The 19,818-nt window shown below is 45.8% G+C and overlaps 1 protein-coding gene across 8 annotated transcripts in view; it reads right to left on the bottom strand.

The window, feature by feature from the left end:
* CTBP1 (C-terminal binding protein 1) overlaps positions 1 to 19,818 on the bottom strand; it is a 571,211-nt gene that overhangs the window by 94,300 nt on the left and 457,093 nt on the right. The window lies entirely within an intron of this gene.

Raw genomic sequence — 19,818 nt, 5'->3', positions numbered from 1 at the left:
CCTTTGTAGCCAATAAGTTCAATTTTGGTGTCACCTGACTACAGCAACTTCCTCACTATATTTGTGGAGTCTCCCACATGTCTTGAAAAACTCAAAACCCTTGCCTGGGCTGAGCGTTTTGGTGGGCGGCCCTCTCTTGGCGGGTTTGTTGTTGGACTAGGTTTTCCATTTGATGGTGCTCCAGGGGATTAGATAGGGATATTGAGCGATTTTTTTTTTTATTTTATTTTAATTGTAACTCAACCCTGACTTGTTTGGAGATTTGTTGGTCTTCATGGTGTTTGGTTAGTGGTGCCTCTTCCTTCGCAGATTCGCAGCAGTTTTCCATCAGGTTTACAGTACCATGTAAACCTATGGAAAACCAAATCCGCTGTGCCCATGGTGCAGAAAATACCGCGCGGAAACGCCTTAGATTGCACACAGTGCGACGTCCAGTCACTATCATGGGACTTAAGGGAATTGCTTGCACCAGAATTTAAATTTTTATTTTTTTTAGGGTTTCACAGCAAAACGTGTGAATACGTATGCACATGCCAATTTTTTGTCATTTGATCCCATAAATTTAAGCCCATATTTTTTCGTCACTTCAACTTATTTAGTGCCGATGCATGACAAACACGCAAAACAGATTATAAAACTATTTAAACAGGTTGTAATGTAACAAGATAGGTAAAAAGCTAAGGGGGTGGGGGTAATTTTGCAAGCCTCTAAACATGCCCAATTACAAAATGCCATCGTGCACTTCCGCATCAAAACATATGGGTGGTATGTGCACAGCTTTTGAGGAGCCTTTTAAAAACAGCTTCCTGACCCCTACCCCAAAAAATAAAAAACCTCACACTCCATATTCATTTCTAGTGTAGGAGGACCTGTCCATATTATATGTTTTTTGCATTTTTCTTCAAGCGTTAGATAATTTACTGTTGGGAGAAAAGAAGGTGCAAGATGCAGCTTTAGAGAGTCCTGATGGAAAATGCTCCAAACACGGCACGGTTCTTCAAACACCCTACACCAGAAACGTTTCCGGAAGCAATTTCCACTAAAAAAACAAAAAAACACATTGCTTGTCAATTTTTCTGTGCAGCTGTAAAACCTGAAGGATTTCCTAGTACCAGCAAAGTGAATGATCTTCAAGTCTCATTCACAAGTAACTTTTTTGCTTGCAGATTTAAATCTGCATCGGATCTTCCACCGTTTTTGCTGCAGTTTTCACCCATTAGAATATGTGAATGTATGCTTGTTACATATTTTTTTTTTTTACCCCTGCCAACACAAGGATTCTACACAATTACAGAACGTGCACACATGCCAACGCATTCATTTTTTTTTCTTTTAAATAATGCATTAAAAAAAAAAAAAAAAAAAAAAAAAGTCATATTTACCCAAACGTTCTCACTGTACAACAAAATGGGTGCAACTCCCAACCTACTGAAGTGGGCAATGTCGCACATGAGGCTTGAGCTGTGAAAATCATCATTTAACAGGTACTGAGTGATTACTTCAAGATTAAGAACTAAATTTACAGCTTTCTGTATCCCGTGGAACCACAGAAGTAATTATCTATGCAGGAAAGAATAAAGTGCTGGCATTTATCATGGTAAATTAGGAATATAGCGAAGCGCCAGTACTTGGGACTTTGTAGAATTGTTAATTTAAAGTGAAAGATTCCCCTCTGGTCAATAATGTACAAAATCCCAACCAGGTGGAGAAATCCATAAACCGAACAGCTCCCCAACCTACCGAGCGGAGGACTAAGCCGTCGTAAAGATTTTTTTTATTTATTACGTTACTTGGACTGCACTTGTGGGAAAAAAAGCATTCTCAATGGTATAAAATCAAGGTTTTTTTTATTACACCAACGCGTTTCGACACTCAAGTCTGGTGTCAAAACCCATTGGTGTTATAAACCTTGATTTTATACCATTGAGAAGACTTTTTTTCCACAACGCGTATCGACACCAGACTTCAGCCGTTTCACGTTTATCAAATTTTCTCAGTTCGTAAAGAGGCTCCAGCCTGGTGTCGAAACGCGTTGGTGTAATTAAAAAAAAAAAAAAAAAAACCTTGATTTTATACCATTGAGGATTCTTCATTTTCACAACTGCAGCCCAGGTGCAGTGACCTTGCCACTAGAGTGAAATGCTGTCTGGAAGATTTTTACTCCAACCACACATTAAGACTCTTATGGGTAAAACTAGATGGTGGCCCGATTCTAACGTATCGGGTATTCTAGAATATGCATGTCCACGTAGTATATTGCCCAGCCACGTAGTATATTGCCCAGTTACGTAGTATATTGGCCAGCCAACATAGTATATTGCCCAGTTACATAGTATACAGCACAGAGCCACGTAGTATATTGCCCAGTGACGTAGTATACAGCACAGAGCCACGTAGTATATTGCCTAGCCACGTATGTCACAGGTTAAAAAATAAAAAATAAACATACTCACCTTCCGAGGGCGCCTTGTAGTTCTGTCGCCTCCTTCTCGCGCAGGCCCTGTGATGACGTCTGTCACATGACCATGTCGCGGTCATGTGACCGTGACGTCATGGCAGGTCCTTCTCGCAGACCATCCTTGCTACCGGAACCTGCCGCTTGCATGGACCGGTCACCGGAGCGTCGCGAGGAGCGGGAAAGGCGGCAGAAGGTGAGTATAATGATATTTATTTTTTATTTTTTTAAATTATTTTTAACATTAGATGTTTTTACTATTGACGCTGCATAGGCAGCATTAATAGTAAAAACTTGGTCACAATAGCGGCGGTAACGGAGTGAGTTACCCGCGGCATAACGCGGTCTGTTACCGCCGGCATTAACCCTGTGTGAGCCGTGACTGCGGGGAGTATGGAGCGGGCGCCTGGCACTGACTGCAGGCGAGTAGGGAGGGACTAATCGGACTTTGACCGTCGCTGATTGGTCGCGGCAGCCATGACAGTCAGCTGGCGAGACCAATCAGCGACTTGGATTCTATGACAGACAGAGGCCGCAACCAATGAATATCCGTGACAGACAGACAGACGGAAGTGACCCTTAGACAATTATATAGTAGATGTCCACACAACCACCCCAGGTGAGCACTACCATCACTCACCCCCATTTCTCTCGCGGTATTGTTTTATTGTGTGCTCCTGTCCCAACCAGATCTTAGCAATGAAGTCAATGACTTATGGGAGGGAGGAAAGGGCTATCATAAAAAATAAAGTGTAAAGAAAAAATTAATTTTTTAATGTACACGTAATCATCTCTAGTCATCTCAAATCTGACAGGACTATCCAAATGGTTAAATATATCATATCAGACCTCCATCGGGGCAGGTTTGTTGCCATAGAGACATTTTTCGTGTCCAAGCAGTTATATTTAACTTAAGAAACATTAATTAGTGCCCATGACCTTGGAGGCTGAGCGTGCACATTGCTTACTCACATTTTATTATAATGGAGGGACGCTCGCCACCACCACATGCTGATAAATCGCCTATAAAGCACTCACAGAATGTGCCGGTCCAAAACGCGTCGTCAGTCAGAAGGGGCCATTTATAAGTATGGAGACTATGTACATCAAGCAGAGTTACTGGCAAATCCAGGAACACAGATCGTTGGGATTGTGAGAAAACCTTATGCAAAAAAATTGAGGGAATAAACTGAAAAAAAAAGTAAGATTTCGCAAGATGTGGCAGCCCTTTTGTGCAAGTGTACTGCTGAGAAGAACGGACGCTAACATGAAGACACAGTCAGGGAATTGGGAGGACTATAGTCAAGTGTACCAGTAACACAAAATACCAAAGTATTTTTTTTAATTTTTTTTATACAGAGGGCAACAGCCATTAAAGGGGTTGTCCAGGCCTGGGGTTTAAGGCCACTGTCAATATATGTCACTGCAGACTTGTGAAACCATACATTTGCGTTTAAGATTTTCCGATTTGCACACAGTCACATGCCGACTAGACGTGACCAACCTTGCTCAACACAATTGAATAGCGTGATGTCTGAAGTGTGCAAGAGTGACTGCAGACTTTACCCATCAAACAGCCGTGTACGAGGCCTAGAACTAGGCGAGGAACCGCCAAACTGCTAAGACAGTTTCATGGTCATATGCAACGTTGTGTGAGGCGATAGCAGTGGGTGAGGTATTAGTCTTACGCCCCGGCATGTTATTTAAGGTGTGGACTTGTGCTATGGGGGCGCTACACCATTGCAGGCAGCATATAACCAATGACAATGGCCGGGACCAGATTTTTGGAAAGAAAGAAAGAAAGAAAGAAAGAAAGAAAGAAAGAAAGAAAGAAAGAAAGAAAGAAAGAAAGAAAGAAAGAAAGAGAAAGAAAGAAAGAGAAAGAAAGAAAGAAAGAAAGAGAAAGAAAGAAAGAGAAAGAAAGAGAAAGAAAGAGAAAGAAAGAAAGAAAGAAAAAGAAAGAAAGAAAGAAAGAGAAAGAAAGAAAGAAAAAGAAAGAAAGAAAGAGAAAGAAAGAGAAAGAAAGAGAAAGAAAGAAAGAAAGAAAAAGAAAGAAAGAAAAAGAAAGAAAGAAAGAAAGAGAAAGAAAGAAAGAAAGAAAGAAAGAAAGAGAAAGAAAGAAAGAAAGAAAGAAAGAAAGAAAGAAAGAAAGAAAGAAAGAGAAAGAAAGAGAAAGAAAGAAAGAAAGAAAGAAAGAAAGAAAGAAAGAAAGAAAGAAAGAAAGAAAGAAAGAAAAAGAAAGAAAGAAAGAAAGAAAGAAAGAAAGAAAGAAAGAAAGAAAGAAAGAAAGAAAAAGAAAGAAAGAAAGAAAGAAAGAAAAAGAAAGAAAGAAAGAAAAAGAAAGAGAAAGAAAGAAAGAAAGAAAGAAAGAAAGAAAGAAAGAAAGAAAGAAAAAGAAAGAAAGAAAGAAAGAAAGAAAGAAAAAGAAAGAAAGAAAGAAAGAAAGAAAGAAAAAGAAAGAAAAAGAAAGAAAGAAAAAGAAAGAAAGAAAAAGAAAGAAAGAAAGAAAAAGAAAGAAAGAAAGAAAGAAAAAGAAAGAGAAAGAAAGAAAGAAAGAAAGAAAGAAAGAAAGAAAGAAAGAAAGAAAGAAAGAAAGAAAGAAAGAGAAAGAAAGAAAGAAAGTTGGCCTAGGACAACTCATTAAGTCCCAAGGCTTCCAGTACCACCTGTATGCGGATGACACTCAGATCTACCTCTCTGGCTCAGATGTCACCTCTATGCTGTCCAGAATCCCTGAGTGTCTATCAGCCATTTCCTCCTCCTTCACCTCTCACTTCCTAAAACTCCATGTAGACAAAACCGAACTCGTTTCCTCCATCTTGCGCATCTCCCCTACCCGATTTATCTATTATGGTAAACAGCATCACGCTCTCTCTCGCACCTGAAATCCGCTGCCTCGGAGTAACGCTCGACTCTGCCCTGTCCTTCAAACCACGAGTCCAAACTCTTACCACCTCCAACTCAAAAATATTGCCAGAATCTGTCCCCTCAGCCCACAATCTACTATAACTCGTGCATGCCCTCATCATCTCCCGCCTCGACTACTGCAACACCCTCCTCTGTGGCCTCCCCGCTAACTCTCTTGCACCACTCCAGTCTGTCCTCAACTCTGCTGCCCGACTAATCCACCTCTCTCCTCACTACTCCCGTTTCTCCATTAATTTGGTAGGTTGTGAGTGGCTGCTTCATCGGTTATGCTGCACCTGTGTTTTTTCTATCACATGGGTCCACTGCATCCTGAGAGTGCATTTGTTTGGTGGCCTAGGCAGGTAAGCATCTTTGCCTTGTTTTGCTGTATTTTCTATTTTTGGAGGATCTTTGAATCCTCTTTTTGTGCTTTTGCTGTTTAGAGTTACTCCCGTTTCTCCCCTCTGCAAATCCCTCCACTGGCTCCCAATTCCCCAACGAATCCAGTTCAAACTACTAACACTGATCTACAAAGCCATCCACAACCTGTCCCCTCCCTATATCTCTGAACTAATCTCCCACTATCTTCCCTCACAATCTTCGATCCTAACAAGACCTCCTACTCTCCTCCACACAACTGCCTCCAAGATTTCTCCCCATTATCCCCCATCCTCTGGAATTCCAAGCCTCAACAAGTCCGATTATCCACCACCCTCGGAACCTCAGACAGAACCTGAAAACACATCTCTTCAGGAAACCCTACAATAACCATTCTGCTGCCTCATCACCACTGGAGCTGCTGCACCGTCGCCCTTCTGTCTCTTCCCCATTATCCTGTAGAATGTAAGTCCACAAGGACAGGGTCCTCTCCCCTCTGTACCAGTCTGTCACTGTAAAATTTGTTTATGGTAAACGATATCTATAACTTTGTATGTAACCCCTTTCTCATGTACAGCACCATGGACTTAATGGTGCTATATTATTCTTCGTCATAATAATCATACACAGTAAGTGTTTTTCACTTAGCAAGAGTCCTTTACTCAACCCACATAACAGCATCTTCCCCCCCCCTCTAGGAAATTATATTGCCAGTATAGCGGGTACTCATCTTATGTCCCTGACGCTCAGGAACTCACTCCCTGGGTATTCCTCACCTCACATACTCTGTTCTGTCCAGCTACCTCTTGCAGTTATTAGCACTTGGCCGTACTGCTAGGAGTCTTCCTGCATGTCTCCAATTGACCACTGCCTTTTGGTCAGCTCAATCCTACTTTCTGCTAGGATCTCGCTATCCTGTCACGGTCTCCTCTCAGAGTACGAACACACCATGCAGTATGGCTCAGAAGAGACCCACCTGAAACGCGCGTCAGGGCACGGAAGCACACATGCTCTTGTCCATACAGTGCACTGTGCCCATTACTGGTTTCTTATCTGGTCAGTCTCTCCACAGCAGTTTGTGCACTAGGATATGTCATGCATGAACTGAGGAAGGTCAACTTTCTTACATGGAACTTCCCTTGTCTTCATACTTTCACCACTTGAATTATTGTGCAGCACCTGGGAGCACCATCTAGTGGATACATTATGCTACTGCACAGTTGTGTATACCACACACACACACACACACACACATCCCTTTGTCTATGATTGCCAATTTTGGCCAACATGTAACTAGCATTTGTACTTCTATCTTTTAGATGTTATAGAAGGGCAGTAAAATAATGCATTGTCTGCCCTTTGTGTTGTCCCATTGTGTCACCGTTTTTTGGACAGTTTATACAGTGCTTAATTTTATACCCATTTTTACTATACTTAATAAACAACAAATATTTTTCCCATGATTTAGGTCTTACTTTGTGGGGTACACATGCTCCAGGTCATTTTATTTTTATTTTAATTGTATTGGGAGTTCCCCCGTTTAGTTTTTTGTACCATGGCCGTTATTTTTGGCCATTATTCTGTTAATTTCTGTATAGTCACATCAGACCTCAAGTCTGCTTTCAATGCACATAGGGCCCCTTTCTGGCATTCTGATGGGAAACCGTTCTTTCAGTTTTGTATCTCCCACTCTGGGATTGTCCCAAACATTAACTCTCCCAACATTAACAGTTAAGACTGTACAAATGTATAACTTTATACAGCAAGAGGAAACATGGGCAATATGTCCATCTTCTTACACATACACCATGGCAATACAAAAAAAAAAAAAAATACCCCCCCCCCCAAAAAAAAAAACAAGGTAGTTCTACTTCATCAACAAGGTGTTTCTCATGCAGGGATTTAAAGTCAGACTGGCACCTCGAAATATGCTGTTCAAGCGGTGTAAAAAGAATCCGCAATTGGCAACATTGAGGACCGTGGTCAGCTAAGGAAGTTTAGTACATCATAATTACTTATCTTTGAAGTCAGATGTCCAGCAGTGCCATCAGCTCAGAACAGGCAGAAAGAAGTGGAAACCAACTACTGTTTGGAGACTTCATGCACCACTTCTGGCCAGATGTGGCCAAATGGCCATATATTCTACATACAAGCAAGATCACTTGACGCAATTCTAATGAAAACATAGGAACTGAGGTGCAGAAAAATGATGGCATTTGCTCTGGACTGAGGAGTCAAATGTGAAATTTTTCACTGTAGCCAACAGTGAAGCATAGGAGGGTTCTGCAAGTATGGGGCTGCACTTCAACAAACCAAGTCAGACGATTTGTTCAGGATTAATGGTGTCCTCAAAGCGGAGAAATAAAGGCACATATGTAAAAACATCAAGGAGGTGTCTGATTGGGGTCAATATTCTGCTGCAGAAAACATTTTGAACCAGCGTCATTGAGAATAATTTTCTGCTTAAAGAACACAGAGCCGTGGAAGTGATGATCCGGCCCCCACAGAGCCCTGATCTCACATTATCCAGTCTGTCTGGGATAACACGAAGAGACAGAAGGATCTGCACAAAAGTCATCCACAGAAGATCTAGGGTCAGTTGTCCAAGATGTTTGGAACAACCTTCCTGCAGGTTTTTTTCTTCTTCTTTCTTTTAAAAAGGAATCCTGTGCAGACAACAAGTGTAAATAGAAGAACTGATGAAGGCAAAAGACAGATCGCTCCAAATACTAAATTTGAATTAAATAACCCAAACTTGATTCAGATCTTTCATCCATCCCCTACATCCGATCACTGGCTCGCACTTGTCATCTGCACCTCAAACACTTCTAGAATTTGACCTTTTCTTACTTTTTACTCTGGACTATTGCAACCCTCTGTTAATCGGTCTCCCTCTTACTAAACTCTCCTCTCCAACCTGTCTTGAATGCAGCAGCCAGGACCATATTCCTCGCCAACCATAACACTGATGCCTCTACTTTGTGCCAGTCATTACACTGGTTACCCATCCACTCCAGAGGTCAATATAAACTCACTCACCCACAAAGCTCTCCACTCTACATCTCCTTCTGTGTCTCAGGCTACCACCCTTCCCGTGCACTCCATTTTGCTTATGACCAAAACCAACATCCTCAACAGTCCCAACATCCTCAACAGTCCCAACATCCTCAACAGTCCCAACATCCTCAACAGTCCCAACATCCTCAACAGTCCCAACATCCTCAACAGTCCCAACATCCTCAACAGTCCCAACATCCTCAACAGTCCCAACATCCTCAACAGTCCCAACATCCTCAACAGTCCCAACATCCTCAACAGTCCCAACATCCTCAACAGTCCCAACATCCTCAACAGTCCCAACATCCTCAACAGTCCCAACATCCTCAACAGTCCCAACATCCTCAACAGTCCCAACATCCTCAACAGTCCCAACATCCTCAACAGTCCCAACATCCTCAACAGTCCCAACATCCTCAACAGTCCCAACATCCTCAACAGTCCCAACATCCTCAACAGTCCCAACATCCTCAACAGTCCCAACATCCTCAACAGTCCCAACATCCTCAACAGTCCCAACATCCTCAACAGTCCCAACATCCTCAACAGTCCCAACATCCTCAACAGTCCCAACATCCTCAACAGTCCCAACATCCTCAACAGTCCCAACATCCTCAACAGTCCCAACATCCTCAACAGTCCCAACATCCTCAACAGTCCCAACATCCTCAACAGTCCCAACATCCTCAACAGTCCCAACATCCTCAACAGTCCCAACATCCTCAACAGTCCCAACATCCTCAACAGTCCCAACATCCCACTCCGGTCTCCAAGACCTCTCACGTGCTGCGCCAACTCTTTAGAATGCACTAACAAGGATAATTTGATTAATCCCAAATACCCACAGTTTTAAGCATGCTCAAAAACCCATTTCTTCAGACTGGCCTATCGCCTCAACATATCTATCCCTGTATTGCCCTATCAAAATTTTGTTCAAAACTTGGACCCTCCTATCTGTTCTCACACCCTTTATGGATTTAATAGCTCTTGGAGTCTGTACTTTTACACATACTGGCTGGTTACCGGTTCATGCATTACATCAACACCCGATTACATTGATGACTGGACCGTACAGTGAAAGCAATTGTTACCATCCACCTTTTGTTTCCTCCCCCATTTCCTCATAGATTAAGTAAGCTTGTGAGCAGGGCCCTCATTCCTCTTGGTATCTTGATTTAAGCAATTATTGTGCAATGTCTTTGTCTGTTTAAGTCCACTCCAAAATGTAAAGTGCTATAGAAAAAAAATAAAATAAAAAAAATCTATATTGTTAGAGTTGGAAGGGACCTCCATAGTCAGTGTCCAACCCCCTGCTCAATGCAGAATTCACTAAACCATCTCAGACAGATGTCTGCCCAGCCTCTGTTTGAAGACTTCCATTGAAGGAGAACTCACCACTTCTCGTGGCAGCCTGTTCCACTCATTGATCACCCTCACTGTCAAAAAGTTTTTTCTAATATCTAATCTGCGTCTTCTCCCATTCAGTTTCATCCCATTGATTCTCGCGTCTCCATGTACAAACGAGAATAATGATGATCCCTTTACATGGTGACAGCCCTTCAGATATTTGTAGACCGCCATTTAAAAAAAAAAAAAAGAATTGTCAGACTGTTTTTGTTACCTCATCTGAGAGCAGCATGATTTAGGCAAAGAAGCTGAATCCAACAATGTATCACTCAGATTACAGGGTGCAGCGGTTCTCAGGAGAATTTAGAGTGAAGCAGAGCTGAGGAAGCTAATCCCGCCCCTACAAGGCTCTCTGTGCATAAAGTCCATAGACCGTGAGCCGTTAGTCACCACTTCGTGATTAATCCTTCAGTTAGTAAACTACAGCACACATTGACAAATGACAGATCCCTGAAATCTGTGTTTAAACCCCTACCTTCTGCGGTCTTCAGATGACATAGCTAAAGTCTGCTGACGGATTCCCTTTAAATCTCCTCAGCCTTTCCCCACCCCAAGCTAAACAGTTCTAAATAGGGCACATATACATAGACTATAAAACTGAAATGGAAGCCATTTAGGAATATTCCTTTAAATAAAAAAAAATTGACATACACACTTGGATATTCATAAATTTTGCAACTAGTTGCTGTGTTCATATTGAACAGGATGAACAGACATGTCAACGAAAAATATTCAAGCAACGATTTATTCCGTTTTGAGTAAGAGCAACAAAAATTCACACAATTCTCCTCAACGCCTTTCATCAATGGGTTAATGGTTCTTTGGAGTAATGATCTCCTGTGCTGAAAGCACTTGGGCACAAAAATCATCAAGATCAGCTGCTGGCAGCTCCCTGTGTATTCACCGACCAATGAAGTACCAGATGTTCCCGATAGGAGACAAGTCTGGAGACGCTGCAGCCATGGTAGCACATTTAGGCCACGCAGGCTGCTCACAGTATCAGCAACACGCAGCCTGGCCTTGTAGTCATGTTGAGTAACAGCTCCTGGGATACTTCGATTTGCTGGTGGAACCAGTGGTACGGCCATTTCTTCAGAGAATCCCAGGATCAGTTTTTAACCACAGCAATGCTTGTGCCACCATGTCCTGCAGCATCTCCAGACTTGTCTGCCATCAAGCACATTAGTGAGTTCTATAAATGCATGACTTCATTTTGGGTTTCCCCACCCCCCCATTTTATATGGTAAAGAGTGGATTATCTAATGTTTTTCCTATTAAGCTTTTTCTCCAGTACACTTCTGGTCAGTAGAGATAACATAATTTAAGGCCAAGTCTCATTTCCAGGCTGTAGAAGAAGTCAGTCGGCCATGCAAGTTGGTCATGGGGTCCAAACACTAGCATACATCTTAAAGGATGTGCACAGCCAACACTTTCTGGTCAAGTAAAACCACAGGAACGCTACAGTCCACCCCTTCAATCTTAAAAGGCTGAGAAATGGGCAGTTCTGAATCCATGACTAAGTGAAATGATAATTGGCAGGGCGAGGGTTCATAGGAATTCTCAGTCACACCAGTGGCAAATTATAGGGGGGCAGGGGTAAGAGGATGCAAGAATCATTCTTCTTAGAGAGGGAGTGGGTCACTGACCACTGCGCTCTGCATAGGCAGCAACAGATGACCATACTGAATTACGAGCAATTTCCATGCCTCGAAACTGCTTGGAAATCTACGAAGACAGTTCTAAGTTTTTCTCTTTTCACTTTCTATCCTTAAGAGTTAGCCTTCAGGTCAAATAATTATTTTTTTTTTTAAATCAAAAAAAGTCGGTCAACTCATCCTCTCCCCCATAAATAAGGGATGTGCTGCTGACAATATGGGAACCAAATGATGACCCCCTTCCATCACCACCTATAAAGGGCTTTTAGAGGAGCACATGGGTTGTTTTATTATTGATCATCACCATCGATGTGGGGTGTGATCTGCTCATATAAGACCCTTAGACTCAGGGGTATTAAATATATTTCACTTGACACTGTGCTGAGGGCTGAGCCTGCAGGTAACAGGTTAACAGGTCTGTGCACATGATGGATGGATGGAGAAAATATATATATATATATATCTCCGGTGTAGGATGAGCACAGCTCCTGAAGTGTCAGCTCTGGACAGGGACGAGCCTCACGTTTTCCATAACTGCTCCAGGTTATAGGGAGGACTGTAATTCTGGAGTATACCGCCTGCAAATATTACTACACCAGGACTCTTACATTGTCGGTGCGGCAGGTGCTCGGCACAATCAGTAATGATCCACTAATGACACACTGCTACTTTTGGGAGCAAGGTGCCAGGAGTGACTGGGTAGCAACACAAAATGCCCATTATAGAAGAATAAATCCATTAGGCTGGTATCCAGGAATCCAAATATTATACACTGTTCATGTGCATATAAGCTACACAAAAATATGTCACTATAATTACTTATTTTGCATTATACCCCAGAGCTGCACTCACTATTCTGCTGGTGCAGTCACTGTGTACATACATCACATTACTGATCCTGAGTTACATCCTGTATTATACTCCAGAGCTGCACTCACTATTCTGCTGGTGCAGTCACTGTGCACACACATTACTGATCCTGAGTTACATCCTGTAGATCTTTTATTATAAAAATGAAAAACGTAACAATAATAATAGCGGAAACCATAACAAAAAAATTTAGCCAGAAAATAATCAGTATACTGAACACTGGTCCAGCCGCTCATTCTCTCCTCTCACACATATTATACAGTATATACAGAATAATAACTACTTTGACCTTCTGGTCCGGTCACCAAATAAAATAAACAATGGCAAACAAAATATATACATGAATTTTCTTTAGTTTTTTTAGTTTTAAATAAAATAACCACAAATATATACAATACTAAGCTATCCTCCATTCCCAACCCCCCGCACTGACCTGAGAGCTGGTCCTGTATCTCATGCCTCAGTCCATGTCCAACGTCCATAGGCCAGATTAGGCAGTGCCAGTTTTCCCCCAAACAACCCAGTGTCCCATAGTCCCACAAGATAAACCCACCTCCCCCCCTTTCCCACCACCCAAATCTATATCCCCATATACAATATATACAGCAGCACACACCACAATAATCACAACTCACGAAGCCCAAGTTCGGCGCCTGCAGCCCTACATCACTGTATAATGATCAAACAAAACAAAAATCTACAGTGTCAGCAGCAGCCCACCACCAGGAAAGATGACCAGACTAGGGCACACTAAAAGAAAAGCCCCTCCAGAGGAGAGCGGCCCTCCGTGTGCCCATTCTCCCATACTCCAGAGAGCGCACCTTCACCAGGTCACCGAGTATGGTCCTAAACACATCGTCCACTGGGAGGATTTTTCGTTGCGTCGATACTAAGCACCGTGCGTTCCACGTGTGATACCTAACCACTGCGCTAACTAGAAATAAGGTGCAACGGTCCCGACCACCAAGGTCTCCGAATGCTCCATAGGCCCATTCCGCATAGGAGAGACCGGCCAGCCGAGACCAGCCAATGAAGGCGCCCACCCTGTTGTACACCTCTGTGTTGAAGGGACAATGAAGCAGGAAGTGGTCCATGCTTTCCAGCAAGGTACCACAATGCTCCCGAGGACAATTCCTGTCCTCAGAGCTCCTACACTTCAGATTGTCCCTCACACACAGTTTCCCATGGAAGCAGCGCCAAGCCAAGTCCCAAAACTTCGAGGGGATCCTGATAGAATTCAAAAGATGCAAAGCCACCCCAAGATCCCGACTTGGGCAGTCCCTGAGCGCCAGAGGCCCCTGGAAATGGGTCAACAGAACCCTATTGTCAAGGAGTTTCCTTGGCAGAGTCCTGATCTCCCACATTCCCAGACCCCACCGACGAATTACCTTCAGAACCAAGGTAGCGTAAGCCGGAAGATGTCCATGCGGTGTGCGAAGATCCTTCACTTGCCCTCCTGTCTCCCATTCCTGGAAGAAAGGCTGAAACCATCCCCTACAGGAGAATACCCACGGATGAGCCCTCTCTTTCCAGAGATTTGCAATATTGATCTTAATGAAGGTATCCACAAGGAATACCACAGGGTTGACCATACCCAACCCTCCTAGTCTCCTCGTACGGTAAGTAACCTCCCTCTTGACCAGGTTCAGTCTATTCCCCCATAACAGTTGGAAGAACAAACTGTAGACCCGAGTCCAGAGAGATTCCGGCAAGATGCACACACTGCCCAGATAAATCAGTAAAGGGAGCAGGTAAGTTTTGCTCAGGTTTACCCTTTCCCTTAGGGTCAAAGACCAACCCTTCCATTGGTTCACCTTCTGAGTGGCGATCTCTAGCCTGCTGTCCCAATTTTGTTTGGGGTAATCCCCCTGGCCAAATTCGATGCCAAGGATTTTTGCAGAGATTTTGGGTCCTGGAAGGGTGTCCGGGAGTTCAAAACCAGGATCTCCTCCTCCCAGCCAGAGACTCTCACACTTATCCCGGTTGATCTTGGACCCGGATGCCTCCGAGTAGCGATCTACCTCTGACATCAGCCACCCTGCCTCCTCGTGAGAGGAAACAAACACGGTGACATCATCGGCATACGCCACCACCCTCAGAGTGGCCTCCGGTGCTGCCTGGTCCATCCCGATCCCAGCCAACGGTCCACACTCCACCCTCCTAACAAGAGGGTCAATCGCAAACACGTACAGCAGCGGGCTCAAGGAACAACCCTGGCGAACACCGGACCCAACCTCAAAAGAGCTGCCAATCCAACCATTCACAAGCGGGAAACTCTCTGCCCCACTGTACAAGGTCTTAAGCCAATCAACAAACCCCCCCCGGCAGGCCATATCTCAGAAGGATGGACCAGAGGTACTCGTGATTAACCCGATCAAACGCTTTTGCCTGGTCCAGTGACAGCATGTACCCCTTCCAGTGACCAGCCCTACCCTGCTCCACTGCCTCCCGGACACAGAGCACAGCACTAAATGTGCTGCGGCCTGGAACAGAGCAATGCTGGGCCTCCGAAAGGAGTCGGGGTGCAAATTTCACCAGCCGATTAAACAGCACCTTTGCCAGAACCTTCCTGTCTGCATTGAGATGCGCTATGGGACGCCAATTCTCAATGCAAGACGGTCCTTACCCTTTGACAAGATGATCAGAGCAGACCTCCTCATTGACTTCGGCAGAGTGCCCGAGGAAAGACACTCATTGAATACCTCAGTCAAGAGGGGAACCAAAACGTCCTTAAAGGTCTTATAGAATTCAGATGTTAAGCCATCTGGACCAGGCGATTTTTTGGGAGCAAGCCCTTCAATCGCCAACTGAACTTCCTCTTCCCTGATCATTTCTGTCAAACTGTCAAGAGAGGGTTCTACCCCTGGTTCGGGGACGGCTTCAGCCAGGAAAGCCGACATCTCATCCCAATCAAGATCCCTCTTCCCCAAGAGGTGCGAGTAGAAGGATCTGACAACCTCCAGGATCCCTGATCTGGATCGCCTCAGGGACCCCGTAGTGTCGACCAGTCCTGTAACTACTTTACTATTCACTGACATCTTGCAGTTTCTGTAAGGGTCGGGCGAGTGGCACTTCCCGTAATCCCTCTCAAAAACCAAAGATGCGTATCTATCGTACTGACACCTCATAAGCAAAGATTTCACTCTGGAGATCTCCTCGCGGCTACCTCCAGTTGAGACAAGATGTTCGAGTTTCCTCCTCAGACCCTGATACAGGCGGTACCTGCTCAGATTCCTGAGGCTCGAGAGCTGGCGGAAGAATCTCGCCACCCTTTCCTTGAACATCTCCCATCACTCTGACTTACTACTACAAAGATCCAGTAAGGGTACCTGGCTCTGAAGAAAATCCTCAAAGGACTGTCTTATCTCCGCTTCTTCCAACAGACGAATTGAGCCTCCAAAAGCCTCTTACCATCCGGAGGGTCTCTAACATTCAGAGAAAACAAAATTAAACAGTGGTCGGAGAACTCCACCTCAACAACAGACACTGCTGAAGAGACAGCTTCCTCCTTTAAATAAAACCTATCTATTCTGGACCTACAGTTACCTCTATGATAGGTGAACCCCTCGTGGCCTGGGGTGTGCCGAATGTGGACATCCACCAGGCGAGCCTCACTAGCTATACTATTAAGGGCAACGCTATCATAAGTCAGCTTGTCTCTGGAACCTCCTCTATCTCGGGGCCTCGTGACAGCATTGAAGTCCCCTCCAAAGACAACCTGCCAACTTGTAAAAAGGTAGGGCTTGATCCTCATAAAGAGACACTTCCGGTCCCACTTAGATTGGGGACCATAGATGTTGATGAGCCGGAGCTCTTGTCCCTTCATGAGGACATTAAGATCAGGCACCTCCCCATTTCTAACTCAATAACCCGTCGGCATTCCACCGGTGCGGTAAAAAGGACCGCCACTCCGCTATACGGCTCGGCCGCAAGAGACCAATAGGAGGGCCCGAGTCTCCACTACCTCTTAGCTTTAAACACATCTGCCATGTTTGGCAGCCTGGTCTCTTGCGAAAAGAAAATGTCAGCTTCAACCCGGCTTAGAAAATCAAAGGCCGCAAATCTAGCTGTATTTGACTTTATGCTGGCGACATTAATGGACGCCAGCGTCAACGGAGTGGGTTCCGCCATCATTGGTGACTGAGTTAGATGGCTTTCTTTTTCCCACTACCCTTATCCTCTGCCTCAGAGGAGGAATCCTTCCCCCTCTTTAATGACAATGAGGTATCCATTCCCATGTGTTTTTTATTTTTTTCGTCCTCGTCTCCGGACTCTGGGCCAGTCCCTCCCTCCAAGGATCTTACGTTCCCAGAAGGAGGAGACTCGGCGCCCCCTGTGAGCCCCGCCGAAGCCAGAACCTCATCCTCAGCTTCCTCCTCAGAGGAAGAGATGTTTTCAAGGGCTTGGAACCGGTTAGAAAGACCAACCAGAGGGGAGCGGGAGATTTTTTTATCTCCCTTCTTTCTCTTCTTTTTGGTGCCGAACTTATGCTTGTCCTCTAGCCACTGCCTATTATCCTCATCCATACTTTCATAATGGGAGGACTCTGAAGCAGTGGCACTTTCCTCCCTGTGGATCCTCCTGACCTCCTCATCCAACTCATCATCCCTCGGGGCCTCAGCAGCAAGACTGGCATCCAGGACAGGGGCCGCCCCAGTAGCCCGAGGCTCGCCCAGCTCCCTATCCTGTCTGCGCTTGTCTAGACGCCTTAGCTGGGCAGGCGTCTTTTTATTGCTTTTCTTCCTTGGCCCCTCAGCTCCCTCACCCCTGCTAGTCCCTTCCCCTGCAGAATCAGCCTCACGGCTTTCTCCCACCGGGGTCACGACTGCGTTAGCGAAGGAGCGAGGACAACGGCTGAATGGGTGACCTAACTCACCACACAGGTGGCACCTAATATCCACACAAGATGCAGCAAGAAGGCCGATATCCCCACACAATGCACACTTCTGCACAGTGCAGTTTGCGCTGAAGTGTGTGGGGTCGCCGCACTTGTGACAGAGCTTCGGTTGCCCCTGGTAGAAGACCAGGATACGATCCCTACCCAGGAAGGCAGATGATGGTATGTGGGCAACCGTACCACCTGAACGCTTAAGTTTTACCATAAACGTCCAGGCACCTGACCAGATACCAAACTCGTCACGGTTTTTCTTTGGCATTTCTACCACCTCTCCATACCGGCCAAGCCACGTCATGATGTCATAACAAGAAAGAAACTCGTTACAAGTCATCACGGTCACTTTCTTGACTTGGTTTTGGCGAGACACCACCTGAACGGCAAAGTCTCGCCAGCTAGGCTCATTTATTGCCAACTCATAGTTCGACCAGAAGAGCTCAAGCCCCTCCGGCCGAACAAAGCTGACATCAAACTCAGGTGTGGAATAGGGATGTATCAAGGCATAGATGTCAATCACCTTGAAGCCCATCCTCAGCAGGAGCTCCACAACTTTAGACCTTGGAGGACACGCATCACTGCCCCTCCACCGAAGACGGACCACATTCCTACGCACACTACCCGGCCCAGCTGTTGGGAGGGACCACACTGTATCCCCCCCCTCTTTGCTCTCGGAAGGCCCCGAGGCCATGCCTCTCTATCCAGAAGGATAGATCAACCTCTCGACCCTCTACCATTAGTGATCTCTCTCCCTTCTTTAGAGCCTCCAGGAGACGCCGTTGCAACATGCCGTCCCCAGAGCCCGGAGACGAGGAGGATGCCCTGTTTCCCCCGGAGGTGACAGCGGCAAAACTCTTGACAGGTGCTGCCACCACCGGGGGGGGGCAACCGGACCAGTGACCACATCCACACCAACAGCATCACCATTACCCACCTCCATAACCCCCTCACCCTCTACCAAACCAGCAACCACACCACTAGACAGTTTTCCTCATCCATACCCACGACCACATTCACTCCTGCTGGACCAGTGACAACAGGGGGTGACACTTTGACCTCCGCATCATCAGGCACAAGGGGCTGAGTCTCCTCCACAGAACTGGAGGCGACCTCACCCCTGGTCTTACGTGTGCCCTCCGCATCATCAGATGATATTTTCCGCTGCTTTACTGCTGATACCAGGCGCCGCTGATCTTTCGCCGCTGTGGCGCGCCGCTGATCCTTTATATCAGCATCTTGTTGACCAGCGACGCCAACACAGAACAGGACTTTGGTGGGAGGACCGGAACGCCCAGCCCCGGTAACCCCCTCACACTGCCGCCGCTTCTCAACTAAGTGATCAGCGGCAACAGCATTCAGGGGCACCGAGGCTACCGGAGCTGCCCCTGACACCGGGCTGCTCCCCCCTCCCACTGGGGAGCGCACCACAGTATCGTGGCCTGATTTTTCGCCCGCCGCCGGGCCGCCCTCACTGTCCAGCCTCTCGGCTGATGCACCTGCTGCTACGTCCCTGCTACTACAAGCAGAGACGGAGCTCTGCGCCTCACTACATTGCTTTGTAGTCTCCCCGCGCCTTTGCACCGGATCCACAGCAGAACCCAGGCTGGGCTGGGCAACGGGGCTTATACAGCGAGCTGACCCTGCAGCCTACTCACGGGGTACAGGGAGGGGGGCATATACATAGCTTACCGCTTCCTGCAGCTTAGGTTTGATCTTCTTTACCTTTTTTTTCTGGCCCCCAGGTGCCTCCTCTGGCAAATCATCACCAAGATGGAAGTTCTGAAGGCACACTGGGGACTCCAGGAGCTTGATCTCTCCCATTAGCGCCCCTCCCTGGCCGATGTGGTCACTGTCCTCCCCAGAGCCAGCAGAACTGCGACGAGATGTCATTGTCGCCTGTCCAGCAGGGAGCTCGCTGCACGTGGCCTGTGAGTGACTAAGCAGGCTGCCAGGTGGGGCTTTCTGCTGGTCATCCTCCTTCTTATCATCATCATCATCATCCACCTGGCTCCCAGGCTGCAGCCCTATCTGCCTTTGCTCTCTGTTATCAGCCATTTCTCTGAATCGGTCTTCATTTTGCAATTTTTCTTTAAATGGTCCACTTTTTTCTTGGATAAACGCTTTTCTTACCTCCAGGTCATTAATTTCAAGCTTCAGCCTCTTTACCTCCGCCTGGAGGCGCCTGCAGCTTTTGCGCT

This window comes from Ranitomeya variabilis, chromosome 1 (assembly GCF_051348905.1).
Source record: "Ranitomeya variabilis isolate aRanVar5 chromosome 1, aRanVar5.hap1, whole genome shotgun sequence".
Lineage (NCBI taxonomy): Eukaryota > Metazoa > Chordata > Amphibia > Anura > Dendrobatidae > Ranitomeya > Ranitomeya variabilis.
The sequence above is the reverse complement of the archived record's forward strand: the minus strand, read 5'-3'. Positions and strand labels throughout refer to the sequence as shown.